Source organism: Ascaphus truei, chromosome 8 (assembly GCF_040206685.1).
Source record: "Ascaphus truei isolate aAscTru1 chromosome 8, aAscTru1.hap1, whole genome shotgun sequence".
Taxonomy (NCBI): domain Eukaryota; kingdom Metazoa; phylum Chordata; class Amphibia; order Anura; family Ascaphidae; genus Ascaphus; species Ascaphus truei.
In genome coordinates this window covers 11159380-11181426 of record NC_134490.1, presented here as the reverse complement: position 1 = coordinate 11181426, position 22047 = coordinate 11159380, and the positions used below count along the sequence as shown (strand labels likewise).

The window sequence follows — 22047 nt, the reverse complement described above, 5'->3', positions numbered from 1 at the left end:
CATTGTTCATTGTTTTTACTTTGTTTTTATATTATTATACTCCCGCATTGATAGTCTTTGTTATTGTTATTGTCTGCGGGGTATTATCACATGTGTGCCCTTTCTTGCGACCTATGTTAATTTTGGTTCATCCCCCACCCTGTGGTGCCGCTGTTAACGTCATTTCTATGGTAACTGGTTATGTTAGTAAAGATCTGTCAGCGTGGCTTGTCCTGTTACACCACTTCCGGTGTACGGACTCAAGCAAATCAGGATTATGCAATGCTTGGTTGAGTCACTTCCGGTGGGCTGAAGAATGCCTTACCGCGTCATTTCCGGTAGGCAGATATTGGGTATAAGAAGGGGCACCGAGTCGACACTCTGTACTCTCTGACGAAGCGCCAATCGTGGCGTGAAACGCATAAGAGCTTTCCTGTCTGCACCATGTTGTCCAAATAAAGAAGTTTTTATCTGATTGGCTGTTATCCTGAAGAATCCCTCATTGGCACGGCTGTGCTCCGCTTCACCTTACCTTCTCGGGGGTCACCATTCTACTGATTCCAGGGGATGCACGCCCACAGAGGAACACCAGGACAACGCATGTGAGTTACCTTTCAATTGGTTACTGGGATATATACACATGGTGGATGTCAGCGCTTGAGATGTAGTCCTACTTGGAAGTGACTTAGTGGAGTTATTATACCTTCATCTACAGCACCTACCAGGACATTATATATGTGTCTTATTGCTTAGCGCTTACCTGTGTACCCCAGTACTCACTACTGCTGCGGCCACTTTCAGTCTAACAAATGCCCGTAATTTCCCGGGGTTTAGTTCGGGTAGCGCCGAACTTGGTCTCGCGCCAGCCGCATCTCCTCCCTGCACTCCCCTCCCCTCGCGCGCATCTTCCTCTCCCCTCCTGACCCCCTGGCTGCTCCTGCTGTGCCCCTTCTGCTTCCCCGTAACCCCGCTTACCACGCTTCAACTTCAGGGGATGTCGGGGAAGCCGGGAATCCTGGGAAGCGGGCACGCCACGTGACACCGGCCTCTCATTGACGCGCGGACAAGCCGCGTCACCACGCGCATTGAACGCGCACTGCGGTGGCGGACTCATTAGAGTCAGCTCAGCCGCCATTGAACACTCGCACATTCCTGTTTGAGGAAATTCTTCAATCAAGATTACGTGTATTATTTGTCTTATTCAGACTAGTTACCACAGTCATTAGATCACTATTTACCAGAACTTTGTTCTACAGTATTACCTTAACTGGTGGGTAGCTAAGCTAATTACCAACACACACACACACACACACACACACACACACACACACGCACGCACGCACGCACGCACGCACGCACACGCACACGCACATACACACAAACACACACCTTCAACAGTCCAAGAAGAAAGTCCTTATCTGTTCTTGTAGCTGTAGGGGAAGGCCTCTCTGCTCTCCTGGGTCTGCACCCTTGTGTGCTATGGAAATGTCAGTGTCCCCTTGTCCCCTTGTCTTGCTGTCAGCATGCAGCTCTTATGTGTGAATCAAGACATCTTTTCCTCTGGTCAGTCCAGCTGTGGGCTAAGGAAATCTCTTCCTGTTTCTTAAATCAGGCTTTTTCTAACAGTCCTAATCAGCCAGATGGAGTCTGGTTGATTGCTTGTGTAATTAACCAGCACACTGCTGGATGTAGAGACAGTTTTTCTCAACAGTGATAAGTCCCTGTTACATACCTACGCTGTTTGTGAGAAGCTCGGGTTTACCATGTCCAAGGCCCATCCTTCCACTCTCACTCGAGATATCTCTGCGGTTCGAATGAGAGTGGATGGAGTATGAGAACCCTCAGTCCCGCTGGGATTGGAGACCCTTCTCCAGGTTATTATTGTCTCCTCCAGAAGGTGCTTGAGATCAGCACTCCTCAGTTGCTCGAGGAGGACTTTTTCCAAGTACAGTCTTTCTATGGACCGCGTGGTCTTGAGATTTCCCCTGCATCGGTGACCCTCTCTTTGTAGGCAGACTGTATGACGACAGTCACAGAGCATTTACTCAAATAGCTTTCTCATGCCATTTTTTCCATGGACTCCATTTTAGCACTAAATTTCCATTCCTTATAACCCTTGCTCAGGTCTTGCAATAGTGTTGTTTGCAGTGCAGCCAGAGTAGTTGGATTTGGCTGTGTCAGGGAAAGGCCCCTCATAGAAAGAAGGGCGGTTGCTTTCTAAGTTACACAGTGTTATGTAATATTACCAGTGCCAGTTGCACGTGGTGTACTGCCAGAGTCTGGGATCAGACAGAATCTACAGTAAGAGATCTTCTGCATTCAGGGACTAGGGTAGAGGTATACCCCCAGGGACCAGTTAGTCCCTGAGCCACTGTAGAGGAATACTGTATGTTATAGGGACTGCCTTAAAACAGGGACTCCTTCACCATACTCAGAGAGAGATAGAGAGAGCTGCTGCAGGACACTGCCTGCCTGTCAGTACAGGGTGATATCTGAAAGGATATCTGACTCCATAGCAGAGACTGTTCTCAAGGGATCATCCGGCTGGGGATCCCTCCCCTAGGGAGTCAGCGTGCGTATCCAGTTCTACAGAGAGCCGCGCAGCGCGGTGTGGGATCACGTTGCGGAGTGGTTGATCATTCAAGGATTATCCTGGTTAGGACAATGACCAGGGAGGTAGTATACTAAGTGCACCAATGGGCCCCAACACACGGAAGCGCTATCACTCACATTCATATTAATTCTATTGCTGGTGGACACTCAGAGGTTAAGTGCCCTGGCACATTGGTACACCAAGGACAGAGGGTGATGCAATGATGGACATGTGGGCTGAGGGGATGGTGATGGGATGATTCAGGGTAATGCAATGTTATTCATATGATGTAATTATGTATTGATGTTATGCAAAGAGAGTTTCATTGAAGTTACAGTTCATGCTCAGAAAATACTGTTTATTCACATTGTGTGTATTTATTGTATGGTTGTTCTGGTGAGGGCACACTCCCACCACGTTGGGATCCCTCATCAGTGGAGGCGCTGCACCGAGTGTAAGTATATACCTCAGGTTCCCTGTGGCAGAAACTCAGCCGTCCTGGTTGCCAAACAGGTTCAACACCACACTGATAAGTAGTCAGATACACCTACCCACGCCAGTCTCACTTAGGGTGGGGGAAAGAGGGCTACATTAATAAATACCTTCTCTTCTCATTAATGACATGTTGCACATGGTCATTCCATTAGTAGAATCATCCAATGAGACATATAAGAGGATGGAAGTTTTTGTAATTCAGTCTGGAAGTGCTGGTTTAAATAGGACACACCCGGCACTCAAGGAAATAAAACAAAATAATGACATGCAAATACTTACAATGTCATTATTGTTAGGGTCTTTGAGGAATGTAAATGACTCCACCAGGAAGAACAATGTTTCATAACTGACATGTGGCTCTCACTCCTTGTGTATAAAAGAGGTGAGTTGAGACAGACCAGACACAGCTGTAGAATCCTTCACTTCCTCTTTTCCTGAAGTACAGTCTACTGAACTCTACCCGAGATAACCATGTCTGGAACCAAGGGACATCAGAAACATTGCCCAGACCCATGCAAACCAGACCCATGCAAACCATGCCCACCACCACAGCAATGCCAAGACCGTGAGTATCATGTCTTAGACTTTATTCTTTATTTGTTTAATACTGTAAATATGGTGAATGGATATTTGGGGATTTTTCTTTAAAATTACTGTTGTACTGTATGTTCACTTGAAAATAAGTTGGACAAGGATTTCTCTTATTTGTTTTCACTTTTCAACAATAGTTATAATAATAATAATAGCATGTTCTTGTATAGCGCTGCTAGTTTTATGTAGCACTTTACAGAGACATTTTGCAGGCACAGTCCCTGGCCCGTGAAGCTTACAATCTATGTTTTTGGTGTCTGAGACACAGAGAGATAAAGTGACTTGCCCAAGGTCACAAGGAGCCAGTCAGTGTCTTTACTCACTAAGCCACTCCTTCTACCTTATATAAATATAAATAGAGGTGGGTGAACCAGTCCAAATTAGTTTCCCAATTTTTCTGAATTTACCATTCAAAATCCGTTCTGTGGTACAAAATTCAACAACAGATTTTTACAGTTTCAATCAGCGTGGATAAATCCAAAACCGCCATTGGATACAATCAACTGGTGAATTTAAAGAATTTAATCAGTGAATTCAGCAATCAGCAGGTGACATTTTTGAATCTGCAGATTGGATTCTTGAAATCCATCAGCAGTTTGTAGAATCCGCGGATAGATTGTCGGTGTTAAAAAAAAAAAATCAGCAAACTGCGAATTACCCTTTTTGAGACTGATCCGCAGAATTCCACGGACCAAAGGAAACAGTGATCCGCGGCATATTCAAATCTGCACAAAAATTCACCCATCTCTAGATATAAATAAATATTAAACATCCAAAGGGAATGACACACTGATTGTATTTTGCAATGGGTGAAATGTTGGATGTAAGTAGAAGTTGGAGATAAAACTGAAACATTTACATTTAGATTGATGCAAAATGGTTTATCTTCGTGCAATTTGATTAAGTTCTATTGGAGAGAATAGAGTGTATGGTTTGAAACTAAGCCTAAAAATTGGCTTATACTCATTTCTAACTAATGTTAGCAGTTAAACAAGATTTGACATTGCAATACATACTATACATAATAGTGTAATAGCCAGTAGGTAATTAATTAAATGAGAAGCAATCATTATAGAGATTAACATTGTAGCTCTGGGTGTATATTTTGGGAATAGTTTAGAGGGTGTAAAAGTGGTTCTATTACAATAAAATAAACACTCTGCTGTATGTTTGTTGTACATTTGTGGTATAATTGTGGGACTTTCATGACTACCACTCTCTAAATCCCATCATTACATGTTTCTGAGCATATCACACCTGTAAAGGCAATACATGTGGTTTGAAGAGCCGGAGACAACCGTTTAATGTATTTATACATATGTCACTTTCCGTTCCAGAAACAATACTTGATATATATTTGTTTTCTTCCTTTTTTCAGCTTGCAAGCCAAAGCCACACTGCCATGAACCAGCCCCACAATGCCAAGGTACTGGAAACCTCACGCTTTATTATGCTAATGACACATATAAATCTAAAATTACATTGTAATAATAGTGTGGCCCTTCTACTATTTGAATGTATTTTGACCTTCCCCCTTTGGAGAACTAGTAGAAGAGTCTGTTATAAGTTGCCTGTCACACCTCACAACCAGGCAACAAAAGCAATACCTTACTTCTTCATGTCTTTCATCAATCTTTGCACATCCATCGGAAGAGAGAGCAGAACTACAGATATGCGCTTTGATCAGAAACCAGTTTGCATTTTTTTTATATGATAGAAATCCTCTAACCTTTCTTTGAGATAGATTGGAACAAGGAAATGGTTATCAAATTGAATGTAGAACATGATATATTTTTAGCTTCATATCAGTTACTGAGTACAGGTGAAGACGAGACCTATTGTACAAAGTTAAAAACTCTGAAGTTGGTCGCCGAATATCTACCACAACCTGATCCTACAATGAAACTAAAAATTAAGAATGCTTCCTGATAAATAGGAAAGCAGCCATGTCTGGGAATACAACCTATGAAATAAAAATGCTATTAGTTTTCTTAGTGATGTCAGAGACTTCTCCTGCTAATGCTTTATGTCCGTTCTCTCTTTAGATCCATGCAAGCCAGCCCCACAGAAGTGTCACCCTCACCAGGACCCCAAATGTGTAAAGAAGTGTTAAGAAGAAAGGATCGCAATGTCGCAAACTGTCCTCTTTCTGCTATCCCAAGACACCGTCTGAAAGACCATGTTATCTATTTAATAAAATCAAGTTAATCATACGTTTTCTGACTATCCTGTAAAAGCCAATTCTACTGGCATACAGTCATTCTGTAAGAAAGGATTTCATGAATGAATCCAACACGATTAAAAATGCAATCTTTAAATCTATTTATGTTTCCTGATTACTTCTTTAACGTAATACTCTGATGTGCTGTACATTTTAGAACAATGCTAAAGATCCTGTTTCTAGAACATTGGGACAATCTCAACATATACCTTTCTAACTCCCTATAGTGACATACATGGTCACATGACATACAAAGTTGGGACTATCCCTTTCTGACAAGTCATCATCATCACGTGATGAGGAGAGGAGTGGGCTGAGTGATCCCATACAGTTTTCTCATTAATGCTGTTAACCCCTTATACTAAACTAGTAGTCCACAAAGGGGTGCCACCATATTGTTCACTGAAGACATACCGTACATGTTGACTTAACTGAATTGACAACACTGCCATAAAGTATTATCTTATTCAATGTATGAGTGGAAAAACAGATCCAATATTTGCATTTCTTCCATAGGGCCTTCAGTAATGACAGAGGAAACTGCAACATTACTCTGCAATAAATATTGTTTTAGCAGCAATCCTACAATGTATTGTTCGTTATGTAACACAATGTAGGAGATGTGTGCAGAAGTACTATGTGCAAAGGATACCGTTTTTAAGGTGAAATTAAAATAAGGCTTTATTCCTTTAACATGGCAAAACATTAAAAATAAACAAAATAAAGACCTACTCCGTTTTGGAGAATATCAACACCTTTACTCCAGCCCTCTTTAACTGGTGGGTAGAATGGTGACCCTGAGAAGGTAAGGTGAAGCGGAGCACAGCCGTGCCAATGAGGGATACTTCAGGATAACAGCCGATCAGATAAAAACTTCTTTATTTGGACAACATGGTGCAGACAGGAAAGCTCTTACGCGTTTCACGCCACAATTGGCGCTTCGTCAGAGAGTACAGAGTGTCGACTCGGTGCCCCTTCTTATACCCAATATCTGCCTACTGGAAATGACGCGGTAAGGCATCATCAGTGCCGTTTTGGTCATGCTTAAAGACCATTACGACAATGAAGCTATGAGTCAATTAAGTGATAACAACTTCTATTGTTGATTGGAGAAGGACCCCACACTATTGTACCTTACAGAATTATACACATTAGTTGATCTTGGCAGAGAGTTGCGGGTATTATCCAATCAGGAGTCACAATATCTGCTTAATCGGTTTCCAACTGTGCCTATTTTTCACCATCTCCCAAAGATCCATAAATCTCTGGAATGCCCTCCAGGCAGACCAATTATTTTGAGTATTGGATCTTTGGGAGATGGTGTGTCTAGGTACGTGGATGTTTAGTTACAGCCATTGGTAAAAACTCTCCCCTCCTATCTCAGAGACTCATCACATTTGTTAACTATGATTAAAGATATTCCTTGGTATCGCACTTATCTTTGGGTAACATTAGATGTTACGTCTTTATATACCATTATTAGTCACCAATTGGGTATTCTAGCATTTACACATTTTCTTAATTCTTCTAATTTACACACTCCACAAATCACATTTTTATTAGATTGCATTATATTTCTATTACAGCACAATTATTTTTTATTTGATCAGCACTATTATCTTCAGAAACAAGGCACTGCTATGGGCACCTCCTTTGCACCCTCTTACGCGAATCTCTTTATGGGCTACTGGGAAAATATTCCCATTTTCAGTGACACTAATCCTTTTCGTAATAATATAATTTTTTACCGTCGATATACCGACGATCTAATCCTGATATGGAGTGGAGACTATACTACATTAATGGCATTCATTGACTACCTGAATAAAAATACATTCAATTTAAAATTCTCTTCATCAATTCATATTAATCATATTAGTTTCTTAGATGTGAATTTGTACATTGATGTTAACTGTACTATTCAGACAGACATATTTCGCAAACCTAATGCCCGCAACTCTTTGCTAAGAGCTAACAGTAATCATCGTAGACCCTTATTGTGTGGTATCCCTGTGTGACAATATCTTAGACTAAGAAAGATATGTTCCACTGAAGAATTGTTTATACAACAGTCAGAGATACTAAATAATAGATTTAGAAATAGAGGATATTCCGAACGTGACATTTATACTGCATATATGTGAGCATTACAAACTAATCGCTCAGATTTACTAAATAAAACCAAATGTTGATAGGACAAAGAGACATAATGAGACTACTAATAAATGTGAAGAAACTCCATTGTTTTTTACTACTTATAGTAATAAATCCAGTCAAATAAGAACGATTGTAGAAAAACACTGGAAAATATTACATCTTGATAAGGATTTGGCCACCGTAGTTCGAAACACTCCAAAATTTGTTTATAAAAAAGCCAAAACAATTGGTTATCATCTTTCCCCAAGTCTATTTGTATCAAATCGAAATAAACAAAAACAGAATTTTCCAAAGGGGTTCCACAAATGTGGAAACTGCAATTATTGTAAATATGCAATACCCCTTTCAAGCATTGAATGTAAACATACGGGACAAACATACAAAATCAAACAATTTATGACCTGTACCACCAATTATGTTTATAAATTAAATTGTATGTGTGGAAGTATTTACATCGGCAGGACTATACGTCCCTTAAAAATCAGGATTTCTGAACATCTTCGCTCTATTAAAAAGAATGATCTTAGTTTACCTGTATCTAAGCATTTTTCCAATTGTCCATTAGGTTCCATTAGTACCTTTACATTTAGGGCCTTAGAACAAATTCCCAAACATGCTAGAGGAGGTAACAGAGAAGCAGCCCTCAATAAAAGAGAAATGTTTTGGATTTATACCCTCGGGTCATTATCACCCGGGGGTATAAATACTGATTGGGAATTGAAACATTTTTTGGGATAGGATGTTCTCCCTTTACATAAGTTTTAATTATGATTACTTGTGTATTATTAGAAATAGTTTGAATTTTTCGTACTATATGTGTCTATTATATGAGTATTATATTTCCTCTAATGGGTATCTGGTTCATTTGAATCTTTCTCATATCAACTATTTTTTTAATATAGATTTGTTGATATTTCCATTCATTATCTATATTATAGTCTCTTTTGTGTGTTATATATTACAGGGGACTTATTATTTACTATCTGCATCCCCAATTCATAGATTTAATTGACTATGTAAACTATATATTTGACATTTTGAAAAAGGCATTCTTGGACTAACTGATATAATAGTTTAACTGCTTATTACTAGTATTATTGTATTTACAATAGGTTTACTGTTATTTTGACTATAAGTATACTTTTAAACATATCCAAGAGACTTACATTATGTTTTCTCAGAACATTGTTCATTGTTTTTACTTTGTTTTTATATTATTATACTCCCGCATTGATAGTCTTTGTTATTGTTATTGTCTGCGGGGTATTATCACATGTGTGCCCTTTCTTGCGACCTATGTTAATTTTGGTTCATCCCCCACCCTGTGGTGACGCTGCTAACGTCATTTCTATGGTAACTGGTTATGTTAGTAAAGATCTGTCAGCGTGGCTTGTCCTGTTACACCACTTCCGGTGTACGGACTCAAGCAAATTAGGATTATGCAATGCTTGGTTGAGTCACTTCCGGTGGGCGGAAGAATGCCTTACCGCGTCATTTCTGGTAGGCAGATATTGGGTACAAGAAGGGGCACCGAGTCGACACTCTGTACTCTCTGACGAAGCGCCAATCGTGGCGTGAAACGCGTAAGAGCTTTCCTGTCTGCACCATGTTGTCCAAATAAAGAAGTTTTTATCTGATCGGCTGTTATCCTGAAGTATCCCTCATTGGCACGGCTGTGCTCCGCTTCACCTTACCTTCTCGGGGGTCACCATTCTACTGATTCCAGGGGATGCATGCCCACAGAGGAACACCAGGACAACGCATGTGAGTTACCTTTCAATTGGTTACTGGGATATATACACATGGTGGATGTCAGCGCTTGAGATGCATTCCTACTTGGAAGTGACTTAGTGGAGTTATTATACCTTCATCTACAGCACCTACCAGGACATTATATATGTGTCTTATTGCTTAGCGCTTACCTGTGTACCCAGTACTCACTACTGCTGCGGCCACTTTCAGTCTAACAAATGTCCGTAATTTCCCGGGGCTTAGTTCGGGTAGCGCCGAACTTGGCCGCGCGCCAGCCGCATCTCCTCCCTGCACTCCCCTCCCCTCGCGCGCATCTTCCTCTCCCCTCCCGACCCCCTGGCTGCTCCTGCTGTGCCCCTTCTGGTTCCCCATAACCCCGCTTACCCTGCTTCAACTTCAGGGGGTGTCGGGGAAGCCGGGGAAGCCGGGGAAGCCGGGGAAGCCATGAAGCGGGCGCGCCACATGACACCGGCGTCACAGTGACACGCGGACAAACCGCGTCACCACGCGCATTGCACGTGCACTGCGGTGGAGGACGCATTAGAGTCAGCTCAGCCGCCACTGTACACTCGCACATTCCTGTTTGAGGAAATTCTTCAATCAAGATTACGTGTATTGTTTGTCTTATTCAGACTAGTTACCACAGTCATTAGAGCACTATTTACCAGAACTTTGTTCTACTGTATTACCTTAGCTGGTGGGTAGCTAAGCTAATTACCACCACACATACACATACACACACACACACACACACACACACACACACACACACACACACACACACACACACACACACACACACACACACACACACACACACACACACACACACACACACACACACACACACACACACACACACACCTTCAACAGTCCAAGAAGAAAGTCTCTTATCTGTTCTTGTAGCTGTAGGGGAAGGCCTCTCTGCTCTCCTGGGTCCACACCCTTGTGTGCTATGGAAATGTCAGTGTCCCCTTGTCCCCTTGTCTTGCTGTCAGCATGCAGCTCTTATGTGTGAATCAAGACATCTTTTCCTCTGGTCAGTCCAGCTGTGGGCTAAGGAAATCTCCTTCCTGTTTCTTAAATCAGGCTTTTTCTAACACTCCTAATCAGCCAGATGGAGTCTGGTTGATTACTTGTGTAATTAACCAGCACACTGCTGGATGTAGAGACAGTTTTTCTCAACAGTGATAAGTTCCTGTTACAGACCTACGCTGTTTGTGGGAGGCTCGGGCTTACCATGTCCAAGGCCCATCCTTCCACTCTCACTTGAGATATCTCTGCGGTTCGAATGAGAGTGGATGGAGTATGAGAACCCTCAGTCCCGCTGGGATTGGAGACCCTTCTCCCGGTTATTAGTGTCTCCTCCAGAAGGTGCTTGAGATCAGCACTCCTCAGTTGCTCGAGGAGGACTTTTTCCAAGTACAGTCTTTCTATGGACCGCGTGGTCTTGAGATTTCCCCTGCATCGGGTGACCCTCTCTTTGTATGCAGACTGTATGGCGACAGTCGCAGAGCGTTTACTCAAATAGCTTTCTCTCGCCATCTTTTCCATGGACTCCATTTTAGCACTAAATTTTCATTCCTTATAACCCTTGCTCAGGTCTTGCAACAGTGTTGTTTGCAGTGCAGCCAGAGTAGTTGGCTTTGGCTATGTCAGGGAAAGGACCCTCATAGAAAGAAGGGCGGTTGCTTTCCAAGTTACACAGTGTTATGTAATATTACCAGTGCCAGTTGCACGTGGTGAACTGCCAGAGTCTGGGATCAGACAGAATCGACAGTAAGAGATCTTCTGCATTCAGGGACTAGGGTAGAGGTATACCACAGGGCCCAGTTAGTCCCTGAGCCACTGTAGAGGAATACTGTATGTTATAGGGACTGCCTTAAAACAGGGACTCCTTCACCATACTCAGAGAGAGATAGAGAGAGCTGCTGCAGGACAGTGCCTGCCTGTCAGTACAGCATGATAGCTGAAAGGATATCTGACTCCATAGCAGAGACTGTTCTCAAGGGATCATCCGACTGGGGATCCCTCCCCTGGGGAGTCAGCGTGTGTATCCAGTTCTACAGAGAGCCGTGCTACGCAGTGTGGGATCACATTGCGGAGTGGTTGATCATTCAAGGATTATCCTGGTTAGGACAATGAGCAGGGAGGTAGTATACTAAGTGCACCAACGGGCCCCAACACAGGGAAGCGCTATCCCTCACATTCATATTAACTCTATTGCTGGTGGACACTCAGAGGTTAGTGCCCTGGCACATTGGTACACCAAGGACAGAGGGTGATGCAATGATGGAAATGTGGGCTGAGGGGATGGTGATGGGATGATTCAGGGTTTTGCAATGTTATTCATATGATGTAATTATGTATTGATGTTATTCAAAGAGAGTTTCATTGAAGTTACAGTTCATGCTCAGAAAATACTGTTTATTCTCATTGTGTGTATTTATTGTATGGTTGTTCTGGTGAGGGCACACTCCCACCACGTTGGGATCCCTCATCAGTGGAGGCGCTGCACCGAGTGTAAGTATATACCCCAGGTTCCCTGTGGCAGAAACTCAGCCCTCCTGGTTGCCAAACAGGTTCAACACCACACTGATAAGTAGTCAGATACACCTACCCATGCCAGTCTCACTTAGGGTGGGGGAAAGAGGGCTACATTAATAAATACCTTCTCTTCTCATTAATGAAATGTTGCACATGGTCATTCCATTAGTAGAATCATCCAATGAGACATATAAGAGGATGGAAGTTTTTGTAATTCAGTCTGGAAGTGCTGGTTTAAATAGGACACACCCGGTACTCAAGGAAATAAAACAAAATAATGACATGCAAATACTTACAATGTCATTATTTTTAGGGTTTTGAGGAATGTAAATGACTCCACCAGGAAGAACAATGTTTCATAACTGACATGTGGCTCTCACTCCTTTGTGTATAAAAGAGGTGAGATGAGACAGACCAGACACAGCTGTAGAATCCATCACTTCCTTTTTTCCTGAAGTAAAGTCTACTGAACTCTACCCGAGATAACCATGTCTGGAACCAAGGGACATCATAAACAATGCCCAGACCCATGCAAACCAGACCCATGCAAACCATGCCCACCACCACAGCAATGCCAAGACCGTGAGTATCATGTCTTAGACTTTATTCTTTATTTGTTTAATACTGTAAATATGGTGAATGGATTTTGGGGATTTTTCTTTAAAAATTACTGTTGTATGTTCACTTGAAAATAAGTTGAACCAGGATTTCTCTTATTTGTTTTCACTTTTCAACAATAGTTATTATAATAATAATAATAATAATAATAATAATAATAATAATAATAATAATAATAATAATAGCATGTTCTTGTATAGCGCTGCTAGTTTTATGTAGCACTTTACAGAGATATTTTGCAGGCACAGTCCCTGGCCCATGAAGCTTACAATCTATGTTTTTGGTGCCTGAGACACAGAGAGATAAAGTGACTTGCCCAAGGTCACAAGGAGCAAGTCAGTGTCTTTACTCACTGAGCCACTTCTTCTACCTTATATAAATATAAATAGAGGTGGGTGAACCAGTCCAAATTAGTTTCCTAATTTTTCTGAATTTACCATTCAAAATCCGTTCTGTGGTACAAAATCCAACAACAGATTGTTACAGTTTCAATCAGCGTGGATAAATCCAAAACCGCCATTGCATACAATCAACTGGTGAATTTAAAGAATTTAATCAGTGAATTCAGCAATCAGCAGGTGACATTTTTGAATCTGCAGATTGGATTCTTGAAATCCATCAGCAGTTTGTAGAATCCGCGGATAGATTGTCGGTGTTAAAAAAAAAAATCAGCAAACTGCGAATTACCATTTTTGAGACTGATCCGCAGAATTCCACGGACCAAAGGAACCAGTGATCCGCGGCATATTCAAATCTGCCCAAACAATTCACCCATCTCTAGATATAAATAAATATTAAACATCCAAAGGGAATGACACACTGATTGTATTTTGCAATGGGTGAAATGTTGGATGTAAGGAGAAGTTGGAGATAAAACTGAAACATTAACATTTAGATTGATGCAAAATGGTTTATCTTCGTGCAATTTGATTAAGTTCTATTGGAGAGAATAGAGTGTATGGTTTGAAACTAAGTCTATAAATTGGCTTATACTCATATCTAACTAATGTTAGCAGTTAAACAAGATTTGACATTGCAATACATATTATACATAATAGTGTAATAGCCCGTAGGTAATTAATTAAACGAGAAGCAATCATTATAGAGATTAACACTGTAGCTCTGGGTGTAAGTTTTGGGAATAGTTTAGAGGGTGTAAAAGTGGTTCTATTACAATAAAATAAAAACTCTGCTGTATGTTTGTTGTACATTTGTGGTATAATTGTGGGACTTGCATGACTACCACTCTCTAAATCCCATCATTACATGTTTCTGAGCATATCACACCTGTAAAGGTAGTACATGTGGTGTGAAGAGTCGGACACAACTGTTTAATGTATTTATACATATGTCACTTTCCGTTCCAGAAACAATAATTGATATATATTTGTTTTCTTCCTTTTTTCAGCTTGCAAGCCAAAGCCACACTGCCATGAACCAGCCCCACAATGCCAAGGTACTGGAAACCTCACGCTTTATTATGCTAATGACACATATAAATCTAAAATTACATTGTAATAATATTGTGTCCCTTCTACTATTTTAATGTATTTTGACCTTCCCCCTTTGGAGAACTAGTAGAAGAGCCTGTTATAAGTTGCCTGTCACACCTCACAACCAGGCATCAAAAGCAATACCTTACTTCTTCATGTCTTTCATCAATCTTTGCACATCTATCGGAAGAGAGAGCAGAACTACAGATGTGCGCTTTGATCAGAAACCAGTTTACATTTTTTTTATATGATAGGAATCCTCTAACCTTTCTTTGAGATAGATTGGAACAAGGAAATGGTTATCAAATCGAATGTAGAACATGACATATTTTTAGCTTTATATCAGTTACTGAGTACAGGTGAAGACGAGACCTACTGTACAAAGTTAAAAACTCTGAGGTTGGTCTCCGAATATCTACCACAACCTGATCCTACAATGAAACTAAAAATCAAGAATGCTACCTGATAAATAGGAAAGCAGCCATGTCTGGGAATATAATCTATGAAATAAAAATGCTATCAGTCTTCTCAGTGATGTCAGAGACTTCTCCTGCTAATGCTTTATGTCCGTTCTCTCTTTAGATCCATGCAAGCCAGCCCCACAGAAGTGTCACCCTCACCAGGACCCCAAATGTGTAAAGAAGTGTTAAGAAGAAAGGATCGCAATGTCACAAATGGTCCTCTTTCTGCTATCCCAAGACACCGCCTGAAAGACCTCGATATCTATTTAATAAAGTCAAGTTAATCATAACTTCTCTGACTATCCTGTGAAAGCCAATTCTACTGGCATTCACTCATTCTGTAAGAAAGGATTTCATGAATGAATCCAATATGATTAAAGAATGCAATCCTAAAATCTATTAATGTTTCCTGATTTCTTCTTTAACGTAATACTCTGATGTGCTGTACATTTTAGAACAATGCTAAAGATCCTGTTTCTAGAACATAGGCACAATTCTACATATACCCTTCTATCTCCCTATAGTGACATAAATGGTCACATGACATACAAAGGTGGGACTATCCCTTTCTGACAAGTCATCTTCATCACATGATGAGGAGAGGAGTGGCCTGAGTGATCCCATACAGTTTACCCATTAATGCTGTTAACCCCTAATACTAAACTAGTAGTCCACAAAGGGGTGCCACCATATTGTTCACTGAAGACATATAGTACATGTTCACTTAACTGAATTGACAACACCGCCATAAAGTGTCATCTTATTCAATGTATGAGTGATAAAACAGATCCAATATTTGCATTTACTTCCATAGGACCTTTAGTAATGACAGAGGAAACTGCAACATTACTCTGCACTAAATATTGTTTTAGCAGCAATCCTACAATGTATTGTTAGTTATGTAACACAGTGTAGGAGATGTGCGCAGAGGTACTGTGGCAAAGGAGACCGTTTTTAAGGTGCAATTAAAATAACACGGCAAAACATTAAAAATAAACAAAATAAAGACCTACTCCGCTTTGGAGAATATCTACACCTTTACTCCAGCCCTCTTTAACTGGGTGTGTAGCTAAGCTAATTACCACCACACACACACACACACACACACACACACACACACACACACACACACACACACACACACACACACACACACACACACACACACACACACACACACACACACACACACACACACACACACACACACACACACCTTCAACAGTCCAAACAGAAAGTCTCTTATATGGAAATGCAGTGTCCCCTTGTCTTGCTGTCAGCATGCAGCTCTTCTGTGTGAATCAAGACATATTTTCCTCTGGTCAGTCTAGTTGTGGGCTAAGGAATTCTCCTTCCTGTTACTTAAATCAGGCTTTTTCTAACAGTCCTAATCAGCCAGATGGAGTCTGTTTATTGCCTGTGCAATTAACCAGCACACTGCTAGATTTAGAGACCGTTTTTCTCAACAGTGATAAGTCCCTGCTAGACACACATATAATATTATAAATATATTTATATAATTGAGATACCCTTGAGATGTGGTCTGCCGTGTAGTGGCTCAAGGACTTACAACACGTTGGTCAAAATGTTAAACTAAAAGACCATTTTATTCAAAAGATATCTATACATATATATTTAGGCACTGTGCCGTGTATAGGTTTCACTGGATGTGAACTGAGCTCTGTCTGTGTTTCATGTTCTATCTCTGGTTTTAAATATATATTGCCATGCTCAGTAGAACTCCTCTGTGACACTTATATGCTTATATAAATGTTGTGGTTATTTTGGGGGTTCCATATGAGCTTGTAGGTGTCCTGTATGTTTTACAATTCTTGTTCAGCTGGTCTTAGCTGATTGGAGAGTGGCTCCTCCTACCTAGTTTGAAGCTTACCCCCTCCCACATTTAAATGGCTTAAAGCTCACTCCATTGCATCTCCCACTCTCAGGGGAACTTGCTCGCTTGCAGTTTGTTGTGACAAATCTAATACAGAGTGCTTTTCCTGGTAATGTACAGGTAAATAAGAGCTTCAATCAGACTTATAACAATGCAACTAATTTTGACAGATTTATTATAAATCATTCTTCCTTTTAATGCACAGGTTATTAAGAATTTATATTAGTGTTAGGTACCCTTGAGATGTGGTCTACCGTGTAGTGGCTCAAGGGCTTACAACACTTTGGCCAAAATGTTAAACTAAAAGACCATTTTATTCAAAAGATATCTATACATATTAGGCACTGTACCGTGTATAGGTTTCACTGGATGTGCACTGAGCTGTGTCTGTGTTTCATGTTCTGTCTCTGGTTTTAAATATAATGGAGCACTACATGGAAACTATGATTTGATTAACAGTTCTGATTTCCTATACTACAATTTTGGTTTGTTGGAAACACCAGAAGTGAAGACAGTGGGATCAAGACACAATTTAAATACACTTACTGTCATATATATTTATGATGGCATTTTGTGTTATTTACAAACCATATAACATTTTTAGATTGCTGCACTTGTTCAATGTGGATGAAATGCTCCAAATCACATTTGTATAGGGGCTGACTTCAACTGGCCATCCCTAATATATATTCACACACCTCCAAACTGTAATATAGAAAAAGCATAGACATGAGCCTTACACAATCAGCATTTCAGGCCTGGGACAATTATGGCCCATAGCTAGTAAGCAGTGTAATTCTGCTCAATGAATAGGTCATAAGGTGTATTTTAGCACCTGGAGGTAATGTGATATAACACTGCTTAGTACATTTAGTAAAAAAACAACTTTTTTTGTGTGTGTGTAAAAAGTAGAACTGCCAACTTATATTCTAACCCCTGAACTATACTGTATGTAACTTTTACGAATCACATTACATAGTGAATTTGAGTCACTCAGTCACCAATCCCACAAACCTTTCATGTTGTGTGTGTGACTGTAGTTTAACTGATCTTAATGAGCTGAGGTGTCACTCTGTACTGTCATCTATAAACACTTGAATACGAAATCCAAATGAGCTCAAACCTCTTATCTTATACCAAATATTCAATATACAAACTCAATAAATGCAGTTGAGAATGAATGTACTTTAATTGATGTCTTATTGATTGATGTCTTCTTTCAGGAATGATGTTATGTCTTTATTATACACATGGTATCAAAATATAACAGAAACATTTCTATAGTTGTTTCTGCTCATCTTGCTCTTACAGTATAATAAATAGTTTAACACCATCCTAATAAAACATGAATTCCTATACAGTCACACATCTGTAATGCATTTCTCATTCCCTTATATATAAATAACAATATATATAATGAATATAGACTACACAGGGAAGAGAGTGACTACATTAGTAGAAACTGAATATCCCCATCGCCAGATGGCATTGTGACCTTGGTGTATTAAAGCATTGAGGTGACAACGTCCCGGAACAGGTAGAGAATCATATCATATACCTCCCGAATGTTTGTGAGACAGACAATAAAGAATCCTTAACATCTTATTTTTCCAAAAATACACTCTATTAATCTCTCCTGAGATAACTGTGTCTGACGTCATCAAACATCAGAAGTAATTCCCAGAACTAAGCCCACCAGCACAGCAATGCACATATGGTAACTCATTCCTTTTACATTTCTCCTTTTGTTAATCTGGTGACATTTGGGGATTCCACTTCTGATGATGAGAATGTTTCTAAATAATATGCAACAAGAAATTTATTTTCCTTGATCCTTTTGTTGGTTAATTGGGATTAAGTGCTGTGTATATGCAAAAGATGTTACCTGTTTTAATGAGAAGTTTTCCCTACCATACAGTATTTTGGTAAATCTATGAAATTGACATGTCAGATGTGCAAAATGAAACACATAACAAGGGACTTTCCCAAAGGCTGAAGACAATGAATGAACATTAAAAGTTTAAAATTGCTATACATTTTGGCTCTCCTAGGGCCATATTTAATATGGTGACAAGTGGTTAACGCAGGGTAAACAATGCAGTAACTTCTATTCAAATGAATGGAGCCAAGAAGCTTCCATGACATGGAGAAACAGCTTCACATTATATTTATTACTAGACTTAGAGGGTGATTTACTATAGTACATTGCTGGATAATGCATCAAAAATGGTGTTAAGTGCCCTTGACTTGAATGGCAGGTAACACTGAATCAGGTGCGTTAAACCACAAAGTGAATGACAAAGTAATATTGCTGAAATGAATATACTTTTGATATACTGAAAAGGACTGGGGAAGTCTATGGAGAGGAAATTGTTAGCAGTGTGCATATTCCATCTTGTCCTTGCGTGTGTTATATGTCAGTATGCGTGTTGTTGCAAGAGTGAACTTTGCTCCAGAGGGGGGATATGGACTGTGCCTTGTTGCTCAAACACTCAAGTGTTTTGGTCAGCTAAAAAGAACCAGTTTAGGTTAGATGAATTGAACTTTGGAGCCAGTCTGAGATACATAAGACCTGTAACTTGATTGGTTTAGAAGAGGATTATCCCCTCGTGTACAGGGAATGCATTGTGTGATGTCATTATATTTCTGCCTAGTAACCTATTTTAAATGAAGGAAACTAAAATGTATATAAAGCCTTCTTGGGCCCTTCCCTGGCAGAGTATCTAATGGATAACTTTCGTGTATGCTCATACTCTGTGCTGTACGAACAGGCAATAAACTTCTCATTATTAACGAACTCGTGTTTGTGAGTTTGCAAACAACGACATGAATATCCTCCTTTAATAAGAACAGAGTCTATGGTTTGATGCCAATGCTTGATGGACCGTGCGAGGCCTCTGCAGCTTCTCCTACCTGATCTTTGGCGACATGTTGCCATGGTAACCCGGTGTCAAATAACGCAGCGGGGTCACATGACATCACATGATCCCGCAACGCCATTTGACTTTGGAGCCTAGCAGGTAAGGGGGCGCGAGCCGGGAGGTAAGCAGACAGGGGGGCGCAGGTTGAAAACTTTGCACTCCCCTTTTCTAGTTGGCAAAACGCCACCTACTGTAGGAAATTCAATGTTCATATAACTAAATTGGATACATTAAATGTCACAAATGAATGTTGTTCTTCGTATAATGTATAGGAATAGAGTAGAGTACTGATTTATATTTGTTAAACATGTTGACCATACAACTGGGCTAACACAGCCAAAACAATCTAATCCCTAATGGCATTAATACATTATTCTAAAAATATCACAATTATAAGGCAACAATCAATGTTTGAAGTATATGAGTAGCAGTACAAGAAAGCAATTTAATATAATTTGCTTATATGTCATTTTAAATTCCTGAACGTGTAATTTTTATAAAGTAAATACCCTAGTAGCCCTGAAGGCTGTGATCAAAGAATCACAATTATCTCAGTGTGGAGTCATACTCAGTTGTTTACTTTATATATTTATATCTGTTGATCGTGGTGGTGAATCTGGCACCAAATAATATTTGCTTTTAAATGACTTTTGTGATCCTACCTGTCTCCCTAATTATCGTCCTGTCACCTTCCTACCTTTTGCCTCTAAACTTCTTGAATGCCTTTTATTCTCTTGCTTGCTCTATTTCATTACCTCTTTTTCTTTCCTAGATCCACTACAATCTGGCTTTAACACTGCTCACTCCACTGAAACAGCCCTCACCTAAATAACGAATGACCTCTATGTTGCCAAATGCAAATGGCATTAAGCTCGGCTCATATTACTCGACATCTCTGTAGGTTTTGATAATGTGGAAGCCCCCTCCACTTCTTCACATTCTCCATATTCTTGGTATCCATAATAGTGCTCTATCCTGGATCTCTTTTAACCTCTCCAATGGAACTTTCAGTGTCTCGTTTGCTAACACCTTTCTCACTCTGTCAATTTCCCTGTGAGTGTATCCCAGCGGTCTATCGGGGACTCTTCCCTTTTCTTTTTACACACTCTCTCCAGGTGACCTCATCACATTTCTTGGGTTCAAATATCAGCTCCTGGCTGATGACCCAGAAATTAACTTTTCAACCTCTGACCTAACACCTGCTGTACAGACCAAAGTTTCTGAATGTCTCTCCACTATATCATCCTGGATGGCCCTAACACAATGCAAAATTAACATGTTAAAGACAGAGCTCCTCATACTTCATCCCAAAACTGGCCCTACTGTCCCCTTCTACATTACTGTTGATAGCACTATCATACACCCAGTATCAAAAGCACGCTGCCTAGGTGTCACATTTTACTCCTCCCTAACATTGTCCTCTCGCATTCACAATGTAGCTAAAACCTATTATTTTTTCCTCTGTAACCTTGCAAAAATACGGCCCTTGTTTTGTTGCTCTACTGCGAAAACTCTAACGCAGGTCCTCATTCTCTCCCGTCTCAACTATTGTAACATTCTACTATCCAACCTTCTTGCCTGTCACATGTTTTAGCGTCCCTCCTGCTGAAATACTTCTTCTGGCTTCCTATTAAATCCTGTATTACTTCCAAAATGTTTCTCTCTTTTAAGGTTAAACAGTCCTCTGCGACTCGCTACATGTCAACACTAATTTCGTGCTATACAGTTTCCCGACTCTTGCATTTTTCTCAAGGATGTCTTCTGTCAACTCCTTTTTTTAACTCCCTCTCCTGTGTAAAACCTCTCACTCAGTGCCACTCACCTCTGGAATGCCTTTTCCCTTAATATCTGACAAGCACCCCCTCGCTCCACCTTTAAGTGTATTGAGAATGCACTCATATATCTCACACAACTTTCAAAACATGTTCAATTCTGTAAAGCACACAGTGTATTAGCATAATCCAAAGAACACAGTAACATAAACACTGATATATCAGAAAACATATATATTGGTCATTTGACTGAAGGTATTATTTAATAAATACCTTCTATTCTCAATAAAGAAATGTTGCAAAAGGTCATTCCATTGGAAGAATTATCCAATGAGACATATAAGAGGACGGAAGTTTTTGTAATTCAGTCTGGAATTGCTGGTTTAAATAGGACACACCCGGCCCTAAAGGAAATAAAACAAAATAATGACATGCAAATTACTTACAATGTCATTATTTTTAGGGTCCTTCAGGAATGTAAGTGACTTCACCAGGAAGAACAATGTTTCATAACTGACATGTGGCTCTCACTCCTTGTGTATAAAAGAGGTGA

At 40.2% G+C, this 22047-nt stretch overlaps 2 long non-coding RNA genes across 2 annotated transcripts; both read left to right on the top strand.

The window, feature by feature from the left end:
• Positions 1-3453: 3453 nt before the first annotated feature.
• LOC142500884 (uncharacterized) lies at positions 3454-5980 on the top strand. Its single transcript, XR_012803332.1, has 3 exons — positions 3454-3632; positions 5037-5084; positions 5704-5980. It is a non-coding gene; the product is annotated as an uncharacterized LOC142500884 (long non-coding RNA).
• Positions 5981-12735: 6755 nt separating this feature from the next.
• On the top strand, positions 12736-15306 carry LOC142500883 (uncharacterized). Its single transcript, XR_012803331.1, has 3 exons — positions 12736-12917; positions 14362-14409; positions 15029-15306. It is a non-coding gene; the product is annotated as an uncharacterized LOC142500883 (long non-coding RNA).
• The last annotated feature ends 6741 nt before the right edge of the window (positions 15307-22047 follow it).